Source organism: Pezoporus occidentalis, unplaced genomic scaffold (assembly GCF_034315485.1).
Source record: "Pezoporus occidentalis ecotype Australia unplaced genomic scaffold, CSIRO_AGI_Poc_V1 ctg46, whole genome shotgun sequence".
NCBI classification, from domain to species: Eukaryota; Metazoa; Chordata; class Aves; order Psittaciformes; family Psittacidae; genus Pezoporus; species Pezoporus occidentalis.
This window is the reverse complement of record NW_026915791.1, coordinates 8,296,193-8,320,475: the sequence shown is the minus strand read 5'-3', so window position 1 is coordinate 8,320,475 and position 24,283 is coordinate 8,296,193. Positions and strand designations below refer to the sequence as shown.

Genomic DNA, 24,283 nt, shown 5'->3' with positions numbered 1-24,283 from the left:
TGGTTTTGCAGAGTATTCCCTACTCAAAGCAAGGATTTGTCCTTGGCAGCTACTATCATAGAATGGTTTGGGTTGGAAAGGACCTTAAGATCACCCAGTTCCAACCCACCTGCCATGGGCAGGGACACCTCACACTAAACCATGTCACTCAAGGCTCTGTCTAAACTGGCCTTTTACACTGCCAGGGATGGAACATTTACCACTTCTCTGGAAGTCTGACTTTATATCATGGAACAACTCTGTGCTTCATGGGTATTAGGGCTTTCATTTATTATCAGCTCTATTTCATTTTGGAAACATGATCAAATCCCTGCAATATAAGACTCCTGTTTCCTTTGGGGAGCAGAGATTTGTAACTGTACACGCGGTGGCAGGTGTCTTCTGGCAGCATGCTCTCCTTTCACGTGTTTATGATTTTGACCAATTTCATAGCTGCTATTTGTGAAATCCTCTTCTCATCAGGCTAAAACACTTCAGATTTTCAGGACCTGCTGCCTTTTCCTGTTTTCCCATATTTCTTTTGCTGCCTGGCCACCTTGTCTCTGCATTGTGCTCAATGAGCCCAGTTGCTCTCGTCTGCACATCTTACCAGCACAGAAGCCTCTCTACAGAACAGCCCTTAGGAGAACAAGCTGTATCAAAAAGATGAAGGGGATGACTCCAACATGAAGTGCCTAGCCTTGCTAAGCAAGGTGGTGGTTTCTCCTCCCTGCCTTGCTTGTTCTAGTATCACAGCATGGTTTGGGTTGGAAGGGACCTTAAACCTCATCCACTTCCAGCCCCTGCCATGGGCAGGGACACCTTCCACTAGAGCAGCTTGCTCCAAGCCCCTGTGTCCAACCTGGCCTTGAACACTGCCAGGGATGGGGCAGCCACAGCTTCTCTGGGCACCCTGTGCCAGCGCCTCAGCACCCTCACAGGGAAGAGCTTCTGCCTAAGAGCTCATCTCAGTCTCCCCTCTGGCAGGTTCAAGCCATTCCCCTTGGCCTGTCCCTACAGGCCCTTGTCCCAAGCCCCTCTCCAGGTTTCCTGCAGCCCCTTTAGGCACTGGAGCTGCTCTCAGGTCTCCCCTTCAGGAGCCTTCTCTTGTCCAGGCTGCCCCAGCCCAGCTCTCTCAGCCTGGCTCCAGAGCAGAGCTGCTCCAGCCCTTGCAGCATCTCCATGGCCTCCTCCTAACTCGCTCCAACTGCTCCGTGTCCCTCTTGTGCTGTTGCCCCAGAGCTGGATGCAGGACTGCAGGTTGTGATCTCAGGAGAGCAGAGTAGAGGGGGAGAATCCCCTCCCCAGACCTGCTGCTCACGCTGCTGGGGATGCATCAGGACATGGTTGGTTTCTAGGCTGCAAGCTCACACTGTTGAGCTTTTCATCAACCAATGCTCCCAAGTCCTTCTCCACAGAAGATACCTTCTACTTTCGTTCACAGGGAAGGCTGCTGCTCTGAAGGTTTCCTGACCCGGGCAGTGAGCAGATCTGTTAGAACTGTTAGCAGATCTGTTGGGTGCTGTTTTCAGGCAGGAAACACAGCAGAGAGAAAACACCTACCTTTAACTGAGACTACAAAGTCATATTTAGAGCTTATTCTCCCATCTTGTTTTGAGGATTTTATGAGTTTAGAGGAGTCTGAATGTTGTTGAAGTTTGAAAATACGGCATTTTGTTCAGAAAATACAGTATTTTGTTCTGTAGGTAAAGTAGATAAAACACAGTGCTTGGAAATACATTTCTGAGAGCTGAACTTCTTAAGGGAAATGGAGTATTTTCTTGCATTTGCTTGCTTGCTACTGGTTCTGCTGGAGTGGGAAGACATATTAAAGTGAGACTAGGTTACTCCTAGAGTTGCAGCGTGAGGAAATGAGACCTTCTTTGACTTCCAAATGCTCAATCAAGAAGCATTTGCCAGCAGTGCTAAATGGGATTTATTTGTCAAGCCCTAGCTAGAGGCCAGCAGGGCCCGGAACCAAACAAAGGGAGGAGGTACCACGCTATAAACTTGGATTCAACATATTCATAGTTAATCTTCTTTTACCTACATAATATGAAGGTTATTAACCCGACTGCAAAAGGACCTACTGGGGAGATAAGTGTCACGTGGAGGGGATTGTAGCATTTTGAAAGGAATTTGTGCTGGTGACTGTAACACAATAAATGTATTAGGTGCCTCTCTAGGTCTTCTCTAAGTGGTAAAGCAGCATTGATCACCTGGTGTGATGGGGATTGGGGAGCTTGGTTTTGATGTTTTAATACCAAGTCAGAAATGAGAGCTCAGAGTTGTTAATGAAAGGAGCATGTGCATTTATTATTATTACTCATTTTTCTGTCTTAGCAAGACCAAGAGGGAGTTGGTGCTGAGGGGTGAGAAACAAATCATTAGCATCCCCACATTTGCACTGCAGATTAATCTGGGGAAATGAGGCTGGTAGGTTTTAGGCTTCTTGTATATTTGCCAATCAAACTTTTTAACTTGGTCCCTCCTTTTACTTTTTTTCTAACCAGAAAGATCTCCAGTTACGGAATTAAAAGGTCACCAAGGCTAAGCAGAAGTCAGAAGCTTAAGTACCTTTAGCAGACATTTTGGCCAGTAATGGATGAAAGTGATTTTCAAGTCATTCTATTTTTTCTCTTTCTACCAAGCCTCTGAAGAGGTATGAACGCCTTATGTATTTATTTCTTATATGCCTGCCCCACTTGCCTTGTGCTCACATTGCTGAATCTCATCAGGTTCTCAGTGCAAGAATGATTTCATCTGATAGTTTCCAAGTAAATATCCAGCTCAGGGAGGTGGAGGTGGCAATTCCACTATTATTTTGTGCTGACCTCAATATTCCCATTTTGTTTCTCCTGCTGGTCAGGTCATAACAAGGAAATCTTCCGGCTGTCAGGAGCGGATGGCAGGTCTGAGCAAGGCTTTGTTACACACAGGAAAGGAAAATGATTGCTGTTGCAATATAGCATGGAGCGATGGTTCTGGCTGTGTGAGATGTGTTAGGTGTTTAGAGATGCATCTTTAGTGGAGACACAAACCAGAGACCATGACTGCTTATGAGCACTACAGATCCCCCAACACGTGTTGTAACAGCAAGCGCCTTAGCCAGAGTATCCAAGGTAATTAGTGGGTCTGCCTGCATTCCTCCTGCAGCCTCAATTAATTATGAGGCTCTCTTTAACTTCTGGTCAAAATCGTTGTGTAGTGGTGTTATAGGATGTTAACCAGCTGCCACCTACTGCTTCCATCGATGCTTTATACACACCGTACAAAGGGCTTGAAAGCAAGATCTCCTGCTTGTGAGCACAAGAAAGGATGACACAATCCTGCCTGTACTGGTAGCAAATACAGATGCTCGAACAAGCAAATTCCTTACTATGCTTCAAGGGGAAAGCTGTTGCTTTTAGTGTTTCATCCTTTCCCAGCTGAAATATGAACACAGGCCAGCAAAGAGACATATAAGCAGATATAATGGAAGAGCTGCACTGAAGCCCATCCAGCAGAGGCAGTTCCTTGGGCAATATTGTCAGGGAAAGTGGGTTGTATCTTTTATTAGGCCTATTGATATTGTTGGGGGAGGTAACCTTTTAAACATGCAAATATGGTTTCTTATGTCTAAAATAGAAGCATCAGCCTTTGAAACTAAATAAATACATGTTGAGAACAGTTTCCCTGAGTTTAGCAAAGTTATGTTAATCGCTTAGACCATCTGTTAGAGAAAATGTAGCTGTGAAGCTGGGGTAGGTAAGGGGTATGTTAGTGAGAGGAGAGGAAATCAAGTTGTCTTTTTAGGACAGACTCAATTGACCATGGTAAAATGTTTTGGCAACCACATTTTAATTGCTTGGTTTTCTTGGTTTTCCAGTTTCTTTTTAAAATGGAGTTTTTTTTAAATTCTTTTTATTCAAGATATATTTTCGGTCAAGCCCCCAAAATATGATGTGTTGGCTTGGTACTCTCATGACAACCTCAGTGTATCAGGAGGGTGTTCCTCTGCCTAAGCTGTGATTGCGCTGAGGCGATATGGACAAACTGCTTGGCCTCTGGAGCTGGGGGATGTGAGCCAGTTACACTGCATCTTTCTCCTGAAAGGAAGCAAAGGGATAAAATCAGTCACCCCAAGAAGCACGGCTGGTTCCCAATGGCCTTCAGCTGGCTGAGCTTTTCAGCCTGACAGCATCTCTACTCCTTAAACACATTGTGAAATGTTGAAAATGTACTTGGATGTCATTGTGACACTGGCATTTCTTCAGGACGAGCTGTCTGGTGGTTTAAATACAGTCCCAAAGGAGGTGCTTGTTGTCCTAGGACTTCCTTTGACTGGTGACCCAAACAGGAGAAGTACCCAGGGAGAGGACATCAGAGAGGTATGGCTGAGTGCTGGCAGAAAAGTGATTAATCTTGACCAGACAACCGTGCCAGAGCCACTTCCAAACTGTCAGACTCCACACTAAACACGTAGTATATTTGCGACCACTGTCCTGTCCTTTTCAATTACCTTCTGTTTCTCAATTCCAAAGACATTAGTCTTGTTTGAATGCTTCGTTATACCACACTGATGTGCTAATGCAGGTTGTAATCTACCCTCCTTGCAGCCTTTACTGCCAGGGAATCTCATGCAGGCCAGAAGGGGTACAATTACAGGGAAAAGCAGTGTTTAGCAAGAAGTAGCCATCTGCTTTGGTTGCCATCCAGCTTTCTGGGAGATATCAATGTACACCTGAGAGCAGGTTCTTCATCCGGTCTTGTACCTGACTTGAAGGAAACAGCAAGAGTTTATTATAAAATATACAGGAAGTATGTTAAGTCTTATGGTTAACATTTAAAATGTTAACATTTCCCCAGGGGTGTAAGCCATGGAAGGCTGTGGACATGAGATGTTGCACTGCTGAGGTGCACCAAGCAGGAAGCTGTAAACCTTTTAGGAGGGGCGGGTGTGAGAACCCCAAATGAATGAAGATATTGCATAATTTTGTGGTGGACTTGATGGTCGCAGAATCATAGAACAGTTTGGGTTGGAAAGGACGTTAAGATCATCCAGTTCCAACCCCCTACTCATGCTAGATCTGAAAGGTCTTTTCCAGGCTAGTTAATTCTGTGATTCTTTGGGACCCATTGAAGAGTAATAAACCCCTCAGACTGTTTGGAAGGGAAGTTGTTCCCCCCTTCTGCTGCTCTGGCTTCTCTGGTTTAGCAAACTTGGGTCTTTAGTCAATGTGATTAGTGCCTCCTGGACCGTCTACTGCAGTGCTCTAATTTCAGGTCAAAAGGAAGGCAATAAAGGCTTCTGTGTGAAACAAAGGATGTCACTGTTCTCCTTTGTTATGTTGATAGAAGAACTGATAAAGCAAATTAAACTCTAAGTTGATGAGAGGAGTAGAACCATAAAATTGTTCTTAAATGTTGCAAAATCTCTGCAGTTGTCTGCTGCCATTTTATTACTGAGGTCAAGGAAACCTAATGCTTTTACAAGACCTGTGGCTCTGGGAATTCTCTCTTGCAGAATAAGACCCTTCTAAACTAAGTTTCCTGTTACTCCTGGAGTAGATCTAATCACAGTTGAACAGGGCCAGCTTTCTTTGTGTCCCAGAACCTGCTGTTTTCCTCATGAGCTGGATGGTATCCCCGTCCTGTAGCTCTTCGAGAGTTCTTAGGGGTTCTTGGAAAATCCAGCTTTGTGTTTGTCTTCTTCCAATAGCAGCAAGTCAGGTGCTTTATAGGATTAAAGAGGGCTGTGCTGCATTGAAATGAAGGTGTCACTGCTCCTCTGTGACTCAAGAGAATTAAGTTATTATCTGCTATGACCATCTGCAAGAATGAGATTGAATAATGACATTAGTGCATGCAAGTGCAGGCTCATTGACGTCAGATTTTGCTCCAACTTGGTATTTAGAATGAGTCTATTTACCCGTCAAGTTCCGTCAGCTTGCCTCCATCACTCACTAATGGCTTATGCCTCAGGGATCAGTAGAATTGTAACTAAAAATATTATCCTAATACACCTGATGAGTTACAGAATATAATACAAGAAAGAAAAGGCCTTTTCAACCCCTGGTATAATTACTTATGCTTCTTCAGGGCAAATCCTACATGTTCTTGTGATAGCTACATGATTATTTATGGCACTCTTAAAATATGATTTTCTATGTAAGTCCTTCGATTGACAAATTGTCTACAAATGGCTTATTGACATCTCAGTTGCATGAGTTATTTGCAATTATTCACAGATTGTTTCTTGGTTTGCTGATTGTTTGCAAGCAATTCCTCTTTAGTAGACAGTGACTGGTATTCAAGTGTTTGGCTTCCAGCTGCACAATTCAGTTTGTCTTTTGACATGTAGGTCACATAATAGCATTTCTGCTCCTTGACTAAATGTGTGTAATTCATAGGACCTGGCTTCTTGCACGAATATTTGCAATGAATTACAAAATCCTTATTCTGCAGCCATTCTCTAACATTTGTTTAAAAAGGATAATCTTAGGGTTACAGGAGTATTTGAGGAAATACTAATACACGGTGGACATTACCATAAATGAACAAATTTACTGTAAAGCTTCAGCTATTGAACTCAGCTGCATTTTTACTGCTTTAACTGTGTTTGCCCATCTTCTTTTTATGATCTTAAAATATTCATCCAAAAAGTGGTAAATACCCCATTGCTGGCAGTGTTCAGGGCCAGGCTGGACAGAGCTTTGGGCAACATTGTCTAGGGTGAGATTTTGGCAGGCAGTTGGAACTGGATGATCTTGGTGTCCTTTCCAGCCCTACCTAGTCTATGATTCCATAATACTTACTTTTTTTCTCCTATCATTCAAGCAATTATATGAAAAAGTTCCACATACATATTGTTAACAGTTACGAGCATTTCATGTGGAAACTGCATATACTGACATCCATCCTCAGTGTTGGTTGCCCCCTGCCCCTTATGTGTGTCCTTCCATCTGATTTTAAAAGCTTTCTTCCTGTTATATGATATTCTTAGAACCCCTCAGTTCTGTTTAAAACCTCAGTACCTATAAGTGCCTATAAGTCTCAGTACCTCAGACTAAAAGATCTATAGATACATAAAATCCACCATTCTAACTGGACAAGCCAAAGCCATTAAATGAGGAATATACCCAGATGCTCTCCCAGGCCTCAGTCTTTGTTCTGTGGTCCCACAGATCCTTTTCTCCTTTGTCCTCCCCAACTGCCTGCCCTGCCCCAGGGAGAGAAGATAAAGAGATTGCAGCATGGAGACATCTCAGTCCTAGGATTGCATTGCAAGGCAATGCAGAGAGCCTGTTTGAAATTCTTTTATACATTTCTAAGCTAACAGTGAGAAGTATGCTCTCTTGCTGCCCAGAGATAAGGGAAAACTGCCCTTGAAGAACTCAGGTGTCCGAAATACACGATTTCATTTCTGTTTCTTAGCACATGGGCCATTTTGAAAGCACTTCGATTTTTTCTCTTCGCATGTTCAACCATAACCACAGTGCATTTTGAGCCTGGCCTTTCTGGATTCTGCTTGCTGTATTTCCCTACACCTCTCATTGGTCCCTGGGGCTCTCGAGGGTGTTTATTGCAAATGAATGTTTAACGTCTGCCTTGAAGAGCTACTTGTCTGGCCTGGATTTTCTGGTTGCAGTGCTCTGGAAACAGCTGTATGCAGAGAGGCCCTGTAGAGCGTTATCTGGGCACAGGGAGATGCTCTTGCATCTTACAACTGTTGATTAAGGGCTTTCTGGTCTGACTGGTTGGAAGTTCGTTTGGCAGAGGAGAGCTTGGTGAAGAGATCGTAGAATCATAGAATGGCTTGGGTTGGAAAGGACCTTAAGATCATCCTGTTCCAGCCCCCTGCCATGGGCAGGGATGCCTGACAGTTAACTTGTACAGGAGTCTGCTGGCTGAGTGTGAGCTGTGTGGATGGGATGATTCAAGGAGATACCTTACAGGCCCTGGGTAAGAGCAGGACAGGGTGGCAGCAATCCAAAAGAGGCACTGGGGCAGAAAGGCTCATGGTTATCCAAATGCTTCTTGCTCATGAAGGTCCAAAGGGGAAGGAGACCTCTGGTTCTAGACATCTGTGTTGTAACCTTGTTCTGACCACTTTCATCTGGGATGGCAACTGGTGACTGGAGCTTAGCTGTTCTTCTCATTTGCCTTTCTTCTAAATGCAGATGGTTTATGTTGCAGATAGCAGATAGGGTGGGCTTTAGCAATGGGCATCTCTGAAGCTCTGGCAACCTCAGCCTGAGGTGTAAGGGGTATGCATGCTACATCTCTAATGGCTGCATCGGGACTGACTCACTTGTGCCTCGGAAGAGGTGTCTGATGCTTTGCCTGAACCCATTGGAGCTGTTTGAGAAACCTCTCATAGGCTAAAACCAATGAGTAACATTTGATTGCACCATCAATGCAAAGGAGCAAGGTTTCACTGCCTCCTAAAGCTTTGTCCTTTCTCCCAGTTCTGGGCTCACTTCCCATGTGCCAGAAGACATTTATCACTGATGGAAATTATTTATTCATGGCCCTAGCTCAAGCTGTCTGCAGACTGCTTGTGTCTTGCCAACTGGTAGCCAGACATTAGAGCTGATCTAAGTAATTATGGGGTTTAAGCAGCAGCTTTCACCAGGTGAGTCAAAGGGAACAAAGGTTTCCCATTGGAGGAGCTCTCTTCAGCTTATCACAGCTGGAAGCTGCTTTCTGAGAGCCTTTAAGCACCTAACTCCATCCAAAATGATATTCAGCTGTCCAGAACAGGTAATGCTCTCAGCAGCTACACCATAACTGTTCCAGGAGCCTTTTTGAGTGCTTGCATGCCCAAGAGTCGAAAACAAACAATGCAGCGGAGACGTTTTGTGCAGTTGATAGTTTATGGTTGTTTTTTTTCTCATGGTTTCCTGATTACAATCCCTAACTAATTAGGGACTGCACTCCTTAATTAGGGACTGCCAATCATAGAATCATAGAGTGGTTTAGGTTGGAAAGGACTTTAGGATCAACTAGCTCCAACCCCCTGCCATGGGCAGGGGCATCTCACACTAGACCGTGTCATAGAATCATAGAATCATAAAATAGGGTTGGAAAGGACCTTAACATCATCTAGTTCCACGCCCCCTGCCATGGGCAGGGCCACCTTATGCTAAATCATATCACCCAAGGCTCTGGCCAAACTGGCCTTGAACACTGCCAGAGATGGAGCATTTATCACTTCTTTAGGCAGCCTGTTCCAGTGCCTCACCACCCTCACAGTGAAGAGCTTCTTCCTTATATATAACCTGAACTTCCCCTGTTTCAGTTTGAACCCATTACCCCTTGTCCTGTCACTACAGTCCCTGATGAAGAGTCCCTCTTCAGCATCCTTGTAGCCCCCTTCAGATACTGGAAGGCTGCTATGAGGTCTCCACGCAGCCTTCTCTTCTCCAGGCTGAACAGCCCCAACTTTCTCAGCCTGTCTTCATATGGGCAGTGCTCCAGGCCCCTTATCAACCCTCCAGACTCTTGTGGAATGGTGCAGTTAAAAGTGAAGTGCCAGTAAAATCTCCTGTGGTTGATTGTAAGCAAATAGGCTTATTTTAGTTCACACCCTCTCTTAGTTGAACTCTTAGAAATAGCATCGGTCTTTCCTTTTTTCCCTGTCTCTCAATCTCACTGTTTCTAGTCTGGTGCAAAATGCTGAAGTGCTGCTGTGCCATTTATTGACATGCTGAAAAAAACCCTCGAAGCTGAAATTAAGTGTGGGGGAATGTCAGGCAAAAGTTAAGGTCATGTTCATTTTCAAGACGTGTCTCTGCAGACAGCTCTGCAGTAGAAAAGCAGAATGGAGAGTCTTGGTTGGAAGGAATAGCCCCTGCAATGGCAAAGAGGGTTTGTGGTGCCATTTGTCATGAAGAAACCAGAGAGTCAGAAGCCTTTCTATTGCTCAGGCTGATGAAAAGTTTCATTGTGGCTTCCACAGCCTATTACAGGCTCCAGAAGCAACAGTGACAGTAAGATGAGCATGGAAACCCTTTAGGATAATGAGCAATGGAAGTCCCACCATTTATCTCAGTGACATCTGAAAGGTTTGGGAATGGGTCACCGCTGCTGAAAACTTTGGCCTTTCCAGTGGAGCTTCTCCCTCTCCATCTGTTTGGGATCTGGTTGTGCTGCTGTTGCAGACACGGAGTTTTGCCCTCAGCTTTAATGGAATTGTTGTTTCCCTTGGCGGTCCCTCCTCCTCTTGTGTTCATCAGCCTCAGAAGCACTCCTTCACCACCTGCCTGACAGAGTCCTCCAGAAGCGTATTCTCTGACAATATACTGGTTTTACAACAGAAAACGTTCTAATAACTGGGGAATTTTAATAATTTTAATGATTTCAATACATTTTAAGAATTGGGAAAGTGAGGAAATGATGTTTCTTTGCTGAGGCACTGTGACAGTGAGCCAAAAGGCTCGCTTTCTATGTCTTTCAGATGGTTGGCATCCCATTTTTCCAGGGAAATCCTTTGGGAACTGGGTTCTGTTGCACAACTCGCAGAGTATTTTGCTCTGCCTGTGCCCTGTAATAACAATAGTCCTTGAACTAAACTGCCTGATCAATTCCATACTTGCAACATCCATATGCCACCCTGCTTTTGGTTACTAGTTGTTTAAAGCTGTTGGATGAGAGGGAAGAAGAGAAAACCAGTGGAATGGATTAGGGGAAAAGCAGCTGATGAAGAGTATTTGCGAACAGGAGACATGCCCTAGTAGTGAAAGCTGATATGAATCCTCAGAAACCCCATTATGAGAAAACACCAGCCAGAAACAGTCACCTTCAGCCTAGTCAGTCCTTTCTGATGTACAATAATTCTGCTGAATGCCATACAGTACAAAATGAAGGTGCTTGTACAACTGAGCTAAGGAAAAGATTACCTCATCTCTGTATTTCAGCCATGTGCTGGAATTGCTGATACAATTAATGGTAGTCATGTTTCTTTTGGACCATTGAAAAGTTTCAACTGTTTCTACATTGCATTCCAGAAAGAAGTCTGTTAGAATTGTTCTTTCCTGAAGGATTGGTGATCACAGGTTATTTCTCTTTACTTATTTATTTATTTGAAGATACAGGGAATAAAAGGTAAAAACTAAAACACAGTTCTTAAAATACGGCAATTTTCTTCTTCTATTTTATGTAAGAAGAAATGAAAGAATGGATGTATCCCTTTGCCTGGTGCTAAATTGGAATTCTTCCTTATCTTCTGCTGCTGTTTGGCTGACTTTCCCTTCTTCATCCCTTCCAGTTATTGGCTTTCTGCAATGAGTAGGTGCCTTTCTGTTGTGCAGACAGAGTAAACCCTTTTGAGGCCTCTAAGATTTATATCTTTACATTCCGATTCTTGGTACTTGAAAATCTTGTACCTATTTCTGTAGGGCTCAGCTCTTCATTTACTGCAGTTTCCTCCCATGAGCAGTCCTACTGCACAATGACAATAGAATTGCCAACCAGGTCAGTTAAACTGTACTTCCATGTGTGGTAGGTATCTTTGTCTTGCAAGTTCCAATGATTTTTTCTCACTGATAATCCTTAAAGCTGCTCTAGTTTGACAGATTTAGGAGCTGGGTTTGTACTGTACCCTTCTATGGTAGCCTTTATTCAGAGGTTGAGTAGCAAAAATCATACCTTTATGTGGTTTATTTGCATCTATGCACAGCTAGAGCCCCCTCAGATTGTATGAAGAAGGGAGTAAAGAATAGCAGCAGGTTGGATGCTGGATGACAGAAGTTAGGGTGATGTACGTAACATGGGAGCAAGGAGACCTGACCTGCTCAGTGGGGAAAATAAAGAAGGGTATGGAGGGTGAGGGTGGTTTCCTTCACATCTTGGAAGATCATCTTCCTTTTCTGTTGGCACTGGACAGTCAGGTTTCACGCACTGATCACGAGATTCATTAGTCTGAAGGGCCGAAACCTTTGAGCCATGTGCTAGATATTTGGGATGTGATGAAAATGCCAAGCCACGTGGTATGTAATAGCTTTGTTACTGTGGTCAGGAGGATTTAGGTGGAGTTGCAGGCACTGGAATGGAATTTTGCAAGCTTTTACACTTCATTTCAAGAGGATAATGGAACAGCATTGCATGTCCTTTTCCGTAGCTGGCTGTGGCTTTCTCCTTGGCCTTTGCCATCTGATTATTGGGTTTTGTGTGCCCTTTCCTCTTGAAATACTACTGCTAAGTCCTTTAAAATTATTGTGTCTTTCAAGAAAAACAGTCAGGTCTTAAGAGGCATTTTGGAGGGGTGGGGAACCTGGAGTTTGTTTAAAGAAAGAGGATCTGAAGAAGATAAAGCGGAAGATATCAGCTATGCAGAACTAATGATGCATTCCAAAAGAGAATTGAATACAACTCCATAAATGCTCCCTTCTATATTAACTTTTTCACTGAGAAATAAGGCCCATAATCACACACACATGTATTATACATAAAACTCTGTAATGCATGAGAGTATAGTTGGATCTAACACTGCGTGAGGAAGCCCACGGCACTCTCATGGAGCAAGCAAGTAACACTAAATTCCCTAGGTGGGAATCAAAGCCTTTCCAAACCCCATCACCAGCAGATGTTTAAATTGCTAGTAACAGACATACAGTGCGTGCTGCCTTGAATATCTGTTTTCTTTCCACCCTTGGATGCTCCTGTAATTTTGGGAACATCCTACCCAAAGGTGTCAATGTGTCTGCTCAGGTGAATCAGAGGAAAGAGATACAAGAGGTAGATGAGAGCCTTAGAGGAGTATGATACAAACCAGCCAGATTGTCAACGCTAATAGAGTGACAGCTTGACTGTGAAAACCCAAGTGCTGTGCCACAGTATCCCAGGGATCAGCCAGCCCTTTATTCAAAGGAAGAAAACAGCAACAGCAAGCCTAAGTTGACAGTTTGAGCTGACAGAAAGCATTATTTCTGAGTCAAAAAAGAAAGAACAACTTGAAAAAGAGTTAGACTAACTGTTGTTTATGCACTTAAAGGTATTTCAAACCCAAGAGAAACGAAGAAATTAGTGGTGCTTGTTAAAAGATGATGTAAAATGGTTTGAAATAGGTATTAATAATGCAAATGCTTCTGTTAGGCAGCCTGATTCCTCAGAGTAGGTAATTTAATCCCATCGCTGAGGAAGTGCCATGGGTTTCTTTTTCCAATTGGTTTAGGACACAGAGGGCATCTGGATTAATGAGAGGCAGAGATGGTGGGGAAATACTCCATTATCCTTGGCCTTTTGTAAGGCTGGGTAATTAGTGAAACCATTGCAAGAAATATCATTAATTTCAATGTAATTGGACAATAATTGTCTTACCTGGCAGGGATAGCATCTGTGTTGACTGATAACATGCAGGTAGTGCGAAACATCTACTTCAGAAGTACATGCACTAACGTGGTTCTGAGTCGGTCAGCTGAAGGACCCATGGTTAGGTATATTAAAAACCTATACAGAACAACACATTCCAACATTTGCTCTTCATTGAAAGGGGGGAAATTGGACTCTTTGGGCCAGTTTTTTGGGTGCCAGCTGAGAATCCCTCGTGCTCATTTACATCAGAAACCCTGAAAATTATGAGCACACCATTAGGCTGCAGACCATGCTTTTAAGGATGAACTTTACAAGCTGTAAAAGAAACAACTTTCAGGGGAACAGCAGAACAAGAAAGGAAGAAACAGTGATCTACATAATAAAGGAACAGGACTGAGAGTGAAGATGTTCTCTTCCCACATCTGTCACTGGCTTCCTGTCTGATCTTTACAACCAGCATCTCTCTGGATTTCTACTTCCCATCTGTAACAAGGAAAATATTAGTGTTTCCTTTTATTTCTGCTTTTTCTGCCTCTTTAGGCAGCAAGCTCTTTGGCCAGGGGACCCTTCCATGCTGCACACAGTAAAAAACTGGGTTCTGTGGGGCCTCATGGGGCTCCTGTGATACGTACAGTAACAGAGAGGCAGGAAGATGTCTGAAGGTGCAGTTTTGGAAAGGTGGCCAGTAGTTTACTTCTTTTTTCCTTCTTTCCCCTTGTTTTTTTTGAGGGGGGAGGCAAATTCCTTTGCCTTAGTAACCAAGGAAGTTAATGCATTTCTTATACATAACTCGGTGCAGTTCAGTGTGATGCTCTGTGGCTCCTTCACAGTAGCTATCCCCTGTTGGAGTGGTTGGCATGAATGCATCTCTGCTTGCCATGCTTGTCATTGACCCCAAACCAGGATGTTTTTCCATTGCAGGGAATGGGAAATTATCTACATTATTTTGTTAGAATTTGATAGTGCTTGTGGGTGTTAAAGATTAAGAAGCCAGCAGTGCTGGTAGGGAAATCAGGATGGTAAAAGAGGTGGATTCGGTCAGTGCTTGATCATGTCATTTGATGTGCGCCTATACAAGTGCTGGCTGTTCACATTCCCCAATATATATTGATTTAAATCTATCTCTCACACAATTGTGCTCTTATATATCTGAACACAGGTTTTGGAGGTGTGTCAGATCAACCTGAGGCATTGGATGCTGTGACGTACTATCTCCCTGGGCATCATTTTTGTGGGGAAAGAAGTTAATCGCGAGAGAGGTTTGTGCCTTTCACAGTGAGGCATCGTGGCAATGCTGTTCTCAGCAGGGCAAACTGTAGTTTGCCCAGAGTCTGGTCTGTAGCTGGAGCTGCATCTGCTGCTCCTGGGAAAGCCAAGCCTCGCATCTGATCTGGAATGCCAATGAGCCCGTATAAAGCTGTTAATGTCTGTGTGAGGTGTTTTTTTTTCCCAGTCCTCATTACCAACCTGATAGAAAGATAATTCCTCAGCTGCTGTTCCAACCTGTGGGATTTTACCCACTTAATTAATCTTCTTTCTTGTTAAAGAAGATCTCTTTTTAATACACAAGAAGCTGTGCTTGACTGGCTTGTGAGGGACTCTTCTCATGTCTCTATCAAAGGCACAGAGGCCCCAGGAGCTGGAGGGGGAGCCCTGGGGGCAGCATGCCTGTGGAGGCTGAACTTGGAAGCGTTGCCTTGTGTGCTGTAAGGGCAAACTCCGGGAGGGGAGCCAAGTCTACACAGCAGAGGGGACCCTGCCTCCCCTTTTTGCCACCATTCAGCAGTAGAATGGAAGCTTGGGACATGACCAAAGGGTAACAAACTGCATGCTGAGAGTTAAAAATGCCAGCCTCCACCACCCTCCCTAACCTTTCAGCGTGTCAGCGAGCTGTCTGTGTAAATAAATACATGCATCAAACAATAAGCAGATGCCTTTTTAACATGCGCTGTTCTCGGGCTGAGATATTCCTTTCTGGTGCAGCTCATCTCAGCATCTGTCAAGCTAATGCCAACTCCACAGCTCACTTTCAGTTGTGTTTAATGCACAAAGATTTGTGTTATGGGAAGTGGAAAATGTAATGAGGAATTGGCTCGTTTTACATCTGTTTTGGTGTTGCTTGTGATGTATAAAATGTAAAATGGGAACGCTTTGTGTTCCTCCTGATTTCCGTGTCTCTGAATAGTGCAAACTCGTGTTCCTTATGCTTGATTAAGTGCCTTTAGACAAACATGTGTATGATTGTAGAAGTATAGAAGGCAACAAAAAGAAGGAATTTGTAAGCTATAAAACCATTGGGGCCCCAAAGCAAACAAACTTTGAAGAAGTGAGAGGAAGCTGTGATGAGGGCTGCATTTAAAATATTATAATAATAATAATAATAATAATAATAATAATAAAGTTTAATTCCAGCAGTGTCTTTTGTACCCCTTAAGTCAAACCAACCTCAGGAGCAACAGGACGTAAAGCCCCAAGGGTATATCACACTGCAGTGTTGAGGAAGGGGCACCCGTGAGCTGCGAGGTTGGGTCAGATCTTGTCTAACCCAAGCTCTTGTGTTTGATAGCATCCAGCAGTGATCAGAGAGACTGTAAGAGCAGGGCAACTAACCAGGAGAAATTCCTTGTTAAGCTTCTGTTTGGTTTTGTTTTCATATTAAGAATGTATTGAGCCCAGATGACCCATAGTCCCCTGGCTCTATTGATAATGCACCTATGGGGCTAAAAGAGTATTGGATCCTGTGATGCTGCTGTCCCTCAATCACTCTGCATAAGCATGGGTTTTTATGTCCTTATTCACATTTCACACATGCTCCTGCTTTTGCTCTAGTGGGGTACAAAGGAATCGTGATTAAAACCCATAATCAGACTGTTTATGGAGGCAACAAGTCCTGAAGACAGCTCTCTGTCAGACTTAGATTCTAAGAAAGAGAATAATTCCACTGCTTGAGACATTCTCAATTGGATTAGATACAAACTAAGTGAGGGGAAGGGAGAGGCATGATCCTCCACGGGAGAGGAGGTTTTAGGTGACCTGAGATGTCTTCTGTTGCTTAATGTTCCTTGAATAGAGGTGATTGAAATCTCTCATATGAGCAAGTACGCACAGAAGGCTAAATACAGTGTTAGTGACCCTAAATATGTCAGAGCTCTCTGCTTCTGTTGACAATGGTGCATCAGCTGGAAGAGTAATAGGGAATGAATGGGGTTTGCCTGTATGGACATCATGGTTCTTCCATAATGGAAAGGGAAAATTGGTATTAAAGATGCCATTGATCAAATTTTTGATGACTGTCAACGACACTTTCCATCTTCTGGTTTCAGAGCACTTTACAAACCTGAATAAATTAGTCTTGTTTTTCTTCATTGTTTCCAGAGGCTAGGAGTTCCTATCCAATACCACATGTCTAAAACAAGCAGGACCATGTTTGATAAGATAGATTTCTATTAGGCAGCACTTTGTCCTGCGCAGAAGTACATGGATGTATACATTTTCTACATGCAAGCACTTGCTCCTCTTGAATACGTCCCCTTCCTCTTTAACAAGAATGCATGTATTTGAAATGCCAGACTGAGCAGAGCAGGGAAGAGGCTTTAAACAAAGACCCACAGAAGGATGAAGCTCAGCTGAAAGCATGTGAGCCCTCTAGAGACAGGGGCAAGGAGAACATCTGTCTGAGTGCCTGTTTGGTGGGGCCCTGTTCTGCTCACTACACCATGTTCCTCCTCTGGTGCGTATAAGGCTGCAGAGCTCTTTTCAGCAGGGGGTCTGTGGCTGGATGTGGTGTGCTGTGCTCCTGTGTCCCACGGAGCCTCTCCCTTGTCACAGAATCATAGAATGGTTTGGGTTAAAGGGACCTCAAAGCCCATCCAGTTCCAACCCCTGCCATGGGCAGGGACACCTTCCACCAGAGCAGCTTGCTCCAAACCCCTGTGTCCAACCTGGCCTTGAACACTGCCAGGGATGGGGCAGCCACAGCTTCTCTGGGCACCCTGTGCCAGCGCCTCAGCACCCTCACAGGGAAGAGCTTCTGCCTAAGAGCTCATCTCAGTCTCCCCTCGGGCAGGTTAAAGCCATTCCCCTTGGCCTGTCCCTACAGGCCCTTGTCCCAAGCCCCTCTCCAGCTTTCCTGCAGCCCCTTTAGGCACTGGAGCTGCTCTAAGGTCTCCCCTTCAGGATCCTTCTCTTGTCCAGGCTGACCCAGCCCAGCTCTCTCAGCCTGGCTCCAGAGCAGAGCTGCTCCAGCCCTCGCAGCATCTCTGTGGCCTCCTCTGGACTCACCCCAACAGCTCCAGGTCCCTCTTGTGCTGTTGCCCCAGTGCTGGATGCAGGACTGCAGGTTGGGGTCTCATGTGAGAGTAATAGAGGGGGAGAATTCCCTCCCATGACCTGCTGCTTGTCCTGGGGCAGTGTGATATAGTACCTTTACAGACAGGATCAGAGGGCTGCTGACAGAGGGCTGATACCCACATGCATGGCAGGAATTTCCTTTCATGTGGTCTGGTGTGACATTAGCACTTCCCAGATGGATTATCGTTAGTTGCTTTTTCATCTAGTGGATGGACAAAGGAATGTTCGTCCAGCTCAGTATGGCTTTATCCTCCAGCGAGCATGACAGAGAATGGGAGCTGGACATGTCCAGCTGCAGCCCTGTCTCAGTGTCTTTCAGGGCTGATGGAAGGAGATGCTGTGAAAGGACCTTCTGTCCCAGCTTTTCTTCTTGACCCTAAAGGAGTTTCTAAGTGTTGTTTTGTGTGTAGGGGCACTGATGCTCCCTCACCCTGTATGTGGACACATGGCATTGGCTTTGGGTTGCTAGAGAGGCTGGGCAGAGCGAAGGGGCTTGGTTCCAAAAGAAAGCAAAGCAGCGAGGTAGACTGGGGAGGAGAGAAGTAATACCCTGACATGGATTTGCATGGCGCCAGCCTCATATCTGAATTGGAGCTGTCAGGGAGAACAAGATCCAGGCTCGGTGCTGTTTTGCAGAGAGAAGCCGTTACGGGGTGATTGCTCTAAGTGCTGGCTCCACCTCTGTGCCCTGGCTCTGCCTGACTTCTGCAAGGAGAAAACAGACAAGATCTGGCATGATCCCTCCTGTGTTCCCACTGGCCATTCCTGCCTCTCTGTAGGCTCCTACTTACCTTTTTTTGCTTGCTTAATGCTTTTGCCACCTGAGCATCTCCCACTGAACTGTTCTCCTCCTGGCTTTGTTGGCATCTTCATCCCACCCTTGCCTGCCTCTCAGCTCCATCACTTTGCCCTCTTTTTCATCCTCAGTCTTTTCTGGCTCCCGCCATTCAGGGTACAGTTGTACTCTAACGTCTATCCAGCAAGTGAACATGTGTGTGTGTATTTGTTTCATATAATATGGGAGTTTGTGTGTGTGTGTGTGTGTGTTAAACATTCAACTACCTTTGGTTTTTCACACATGCACTACTCCATCCTCTGTTCTGGCACTTGCCTTCAGGGGACTTGCTGCATCTCTTCCTGTTGGTCCTGTCCTGTCAGAATCCTAGATTGGTTTGTGTTGGAAGGGACCTTAAAGCTCATCCAGTTCCAACCCCTTGCCATGGGCAGGGACATCTTCCACTAGAGCAGCTTGCTCCAAGCCCCTGTGTCCAACCTGGCCTCGAGCACTGCCAGGGATGGGGCAGCCACAGCTTCTCTGGGCACCCTGTGCATTATTCCTTATATCTAACCTGAACTTCCCCTGCTGAAGTTTGAACCCACAACCCTTTGTTCTATCACTACAGTCCCTGATGAAGAGTCCTTTTCTGCCATCTTTACCTAAGCAAGAAGTTTGTAAAGCAAGGTCACAGTCTTCTACTCAAGCCCAGTATGGAGCCATGTGTCTCATGTATTTCTCATGGCTATTTCTGACAGGTTGACCAGGCTGGATCACGGCACTAAGGACCTGGAGCAAGGATCCTGCCTGATGCATGTGTATTACGACCTGACTTCTTGAGGAGAGCAAGTGTTTCTCTGAAGCTCTGCCCCTTCAAAGCAGCACGCAGGTAAGGCAGATGGTGCTCCTAATGCTCAGGGCAGGCTGCAATGGACTGAGCAGAGGAATTTCTTCCATCCATTTGGCTCAAGAGGGGCTTTGTCACCTCTGCCTGCTATATCTGTTAGGGTGAAACCTTGCATTGTATTTACAGCACAGGGAATATATTTCAGCAAAAATGTACAGATTGCTCATATGGTTGAGATAAATATAGGCTGAAAGTGCTGGAGGAATATGCTGAAAAAAACAAAATGTTGCATATGATCTATTAATAAAACAATATTTGGACCTCTTGTTCTAAAGCAATTTTATATTGAAAATCACCTAAATTTAAACAGAGAGCTTTTTAAGGGATAAAGGAACATATGTTGAGGGGAAGGGGTTAAGTGAGAAATTAATCTGATCATTTAGTTTTCAACTAGGCGAGATGTTTCAGGTCACCCAAAACTGAAAAGGGCCCCAAGCAAACAAACAGTTCTAATCACTATGACTGGTGGAAACCAGACCTAGAGAAGACAAAGCCCTTTAGTCCAAACCCTTAATCCCCTACTAGTATGTAACATCATTCCCAGCAGCGTCTACCAGTCCTGTTCTAAATGATGGGATTTTCCCTTGTCCCCTTGGGATACTATTGCACAGTCTAACAGAATTAACCTGCTTACTTCTCTTTCAACCCCTGACCACTGCCGATGCAATTAGTAGTAGGCGATGGGAGGATTCTGTTTCCTATGCTGTATTTATGAAAGCTGAGGGCTTTATTGTGTTAAACCAGTTGCAAGCTTGTGTGCATGAGTGTGGCTTATCTGTCAGTGCTTATTACAGCCCCATAAACGTCTCTGAACTACAGAGTTCACAGACTTTTCTACAGTCATAATGGAGGATCTGATAAGGCACAGACTAATGTATTTGAATGCCTGTGAGAAAGATGGTATGATTGGAAACTGAAGTGAAATGCTGGTTGTGCTGGAGACTCTCAGAGGCAATTTACTTCTCAGTTTCTGGTGCATTCTCTGGCCTCATTTTTGGTTCTTCTCTCGGACAATTTGGTAGGAGCTATATGAAATAGCTGTTTGCTGCCTGTGATGCTGTGGTGTCTGCTGGTGTTTACTGTCAAATAAGGTCAGATAAATTGGAGTTGAAAAACCATAACTGGTCTTATTAGTCTGTCTCCACTTAACACAAAGTGGAGCTTCCTTCTTCACCCATTTTGCCCCTCAAATTCAGAAAAGCTTTAGTAATAAGAACTGTTACTGGGTTTCTAAAGCACATGGATGGAGTTTTGGCCTGTTTAGACCTGGAGCAGCAGCTGATCTATAGGAACTCTTCGTGTGGGCACTTGGATTTATCCTCTTCCAAAGTGAATTAAAACCATACCCTGATACAGAAAGCAACTGCAGTATAATTGCAGTTGGACGTTTGAACTAGGTTGCAATGCAAAGCAGAGCCAGGGCTGCTGAAAACCTGTGTAGGTGCCAGGCTTCCACATGGGCTGTGTCCACAGGCACAAAAGGAGGATCCAGCCCTGTTCTTCCTCCCTCCCAGTAAATCCATGGCTCTAACTTTTTCTGTGCATTCCCTCAAATAGAAACCTTAAATATAAACTTAGCCACTGTCTTTCATTTTCAAGATAAATGAATCAAGCCTATTTAAAGCCTGTGTTTGTAGGACCAGAAGTTCCTACACACTGAAGATAGAGTTGCAAATGTGATGTGTGTGAATGGTTGATGTGTTCAGTGAGTCCAGTGCTAATTTGCCCATTGTTTTTAATCAGTTGGAATCCTTTTCCAGCCTGGAGCTTGGCTGCTTCATGTGCTTTTGTAGCAGGCTTTAAAGGATGGGGAGGTGGCGACTGAAGCAAGGTGTAATGATCCGTAGCGCTTTAGATCATCTGCAGCTTATGTTTCCTGTCCCTGCATGCCAATCAAGCTTTACTGCAGCAAAAGTGTCAGCAAACCTAAGTCAGACATGCACTGTTCCTCCTCTACTCTTCCCTTCTCCTTCTCCCTGCAAGTTTATCTTGCTGCTTGCTTCTTAAAAGCTCAGCATTAGCTATGGGGGGGGAGGCTGTGAAGTAAAAGGCATGCTTTAAATACAGATGCTGGCGATAGTCCTTTCAAAAGCTGCCTTTCTCAAGCTGGGAGCCATTGACCCCTTTCAGTGCAGTCACAAAGAAATCCAAGAGGAAATGGAGGGTGAGGGCCAGCAGGGAATATATATCTCTATAATTTTTTCCCCCCTCAAGTCATCTTCTTACTGCCCCCCCCTGCCAAGCTGGCTATTGTTTGAGCCTCCACATGGGATACCAGTTCCCATATAAGGAAAATGGCATCATGCTACATTCTTTCTAAAAATTGATTTTTTACAGTTGCCTTTTTTCCCCTTTTTTTCCTTTTTTCCCCTCTTTTTTTTTTTTTTCTTGCCAGAAGTTGTTCTGCTTTTGTGGAAGCTCTGGGCAAAAGTAAAGTGTATGTATACATTGGTCTGTGTAAAAGATTTTGCTTTGGCTCCACTATCACAGTGTAGGTGATTAGGCAAAGCAGGGAGAGCAAATGAGGCTCAGCTACCATGACTGGAACATTTTTATGCGTCTTGAACTCATTAATAATCCTCCTTGCCTTTTGTTTTTTCCTTGCTTAAGAGGATTCTCAGCCATAGAGGCACAGAGTGCCCCTCTGTGTCCCTTTCATCCGCAATCTACCGTCTATTCAGTGTATGTTCCAGTGCTGATGCAAGCACGCCTGAACTCTTACATGGGGATCCTGCCTTTTGCTCTCAGGGTGTTCCCCACCAAATTTCAAATGCCTATTTCAATGTTAAGAGGTGAAAACCTTTTTCCACCAGAATTTTATGGTTTTTGATCAAGATCTGGGACAAAACCAGTGCTGCTGAACTGGGGCTTCTGTTTCTCCCCACTGCCCGTAAACGTGGTTTATGAAATGGCACTAAATTCTTATTGCACTGTGCTAGGTAAGGACATGGGGCTGCAGAGGCCTGAACTTCCTGCTCCCAGCCTGTGCTTGGTCCATTCCTGCTATGTGCTGAGTGGCATGCTCCAGTTTGGGCCACCAGCTTCCTCTGCTCTGCTCAATGACCACAACTAGGGATGACCACAGTCCAATGATGCCCAAAGGCAGTTGAAACATTTGAGCCCATAGGAGCAATGGTTATGTGCGGCGGTGTTTTAAAGGCTGAGGTGCTCCTACAGGCAGCAGGGATGGGTCAGAACATGCACCAGCAAAGGAGAAGGGCTGAAAACACCCCTCAGGTTTGGTTTTTGTTTCCTGGTGCAACTGTCCCTTGCGATGAACAGAATCTGCCTGCTTTGTGGAAGTAAGCGTGGACTCCAAACAAATCCACTGGGCACATTGTGCAAAGGAACATGAGCATAATAAATAATGCTGAATTCCCTGACTCCAGAAAGCAGAGGCAGAGTCTAGAGTAGGAAAAGCATAGGTCTGGGAGCTGGGAATGCAGGAGCAAGTGACAGCTTGTGCATGTAAGTATAAGAGTTGGGCGCCCTTCCTCTTGTTTCCTTTCGTATCGTACAATTATAGAATGATTTGGGTTGGAAGGGACCTTAAAGCTCATCCAGTTCCAGCCCCTGCCATGGCCAGGGACACCTTCCACTAGACCAGGTTGCTCAAAGCCCCATCCAGCCTGTCTTTGGTTCAGTAACTGCGATACAGTCCTTAGTGCTGCTCCCTATGTTTGCCATCACTTCTGACTCCTTATGAGGCCCTGTTGATTCTCCTTGTAAAAATCTGCTCAGCAACTGATAACGTTACTGACTTCTTAAGAACAAAAGCAGGCAAACCCCAAGAACCTCTTAGAAATAGCAGCAACAAATTTTGGAGTTCATTTACTACCATCATGTCGTAACACCCAATCTGTGTTATGTTGAGGTATGGTTACAGAAGTAGAAAAATGGAAAATACCCTTTTTTGCAGGAAATTGTTTATTATTATTTTTATTACATACTCTGGCAATACACACTTTTTTTTCTCTTTAAAATGTTGAACAATTGGACAACTTTTAAAGAAAATGGAATTCTGTGAAAATGGAGGTAGGACTTTTTAAGGGTTCTGTGTTTTTGATAAAAGCCTGGAAACGGAGACTGCATTGACCAAAGGAAGCAGCTATATTGAGAAAGTTCTATTTTTCTTTCATTTTCCTTTAGACTATGAATTGATTTTTTTAGAGAAGCTGTGCTACTCTCACATCTCTACAAACTGAGTCTCCAAGGGAGCCTTTCCCTTATGATAAATTGTGCTTATCCTAGAGATAAAATTGTGGAAACCTCCTGAGCTTTCTTAAGATGCTGCAGTTTGTACCAGTATGACAAGAGAATATCCTCACATAGCTTTTTCTTCACAAAAGGTAATTTGGTGCCTCCCAAATGCTATCTACTGTGGTACCAAGAGGAGATACCACTCACAGCAAGTGGTGTGGAACGATGTGATACCCCGTGTGCTCGGTTCCCAAATTAGCAGTGAAGCAGCTAATAGCCTTTGACATGTTGTTGGATGCCTGAGTTAACACTGTACAGATAAATGGGACATTTCTCCCCCAATACCTATTGTTTCCCAGGCCTTGTGTTTTGGTTACAATCTGCTCACATTTATAGAATCATAGAATGGTTTCTGTTGGAAGAGACCTTAAAGCTCGTCCAGTTCCAATCCCTGCTGTGGGAAGGGAAACCTTTCACTAGAGCAGGTTGCTCCAGGTCCCATCCAACCTGTTCTTGAGCACTGCCAGGATGGAGCTTCTCTGGACAACGTGTGCCAGCGCCTCAGCATCCTCACAGAGATGATTTTCCTCATATCTAACCTGTAGTTCCCCTAAGTTTTAACCCATTACCCCTTGTCCTGTCACTACAGTCCCTAATGAAGAGCCCCTCCCCAGCATCCCCATAGGCCCCCTTCAGATACTGGAAGGCTGCTATGAGGTCTCCACACAGCCTTCTCTTCTCCAGGCTGAACAGCCCCAACTTCCTCAGCCTGTCTT

At 44.5% G+C, this 24,283-nt stretch overlaps 1 protein-coding gene across 3 annotated transcripts in view; it reads left to right on the top strand.

Moving 5' to 3' along the window:
* The window catches only part of TSPAN18 (tetraspanin 18), a 124,420-nt gene that overhangs the window by 45,054 nt on the left and 55,083 nt on the right, over positions 1-24,283 (top strand). For all 3 annotated transcript variants that reach the window (XM_062635971.1, XM_062635968.1, XM_062635970.1), the window contains one exon: positions 19,159-19,289. The gene's annotated coding sequence lies outside the window, so the exon portion shown is untranslated. The remainder of the gene's footprint in view (positions 1-19,158; positions 19,290-24,283) is intronic.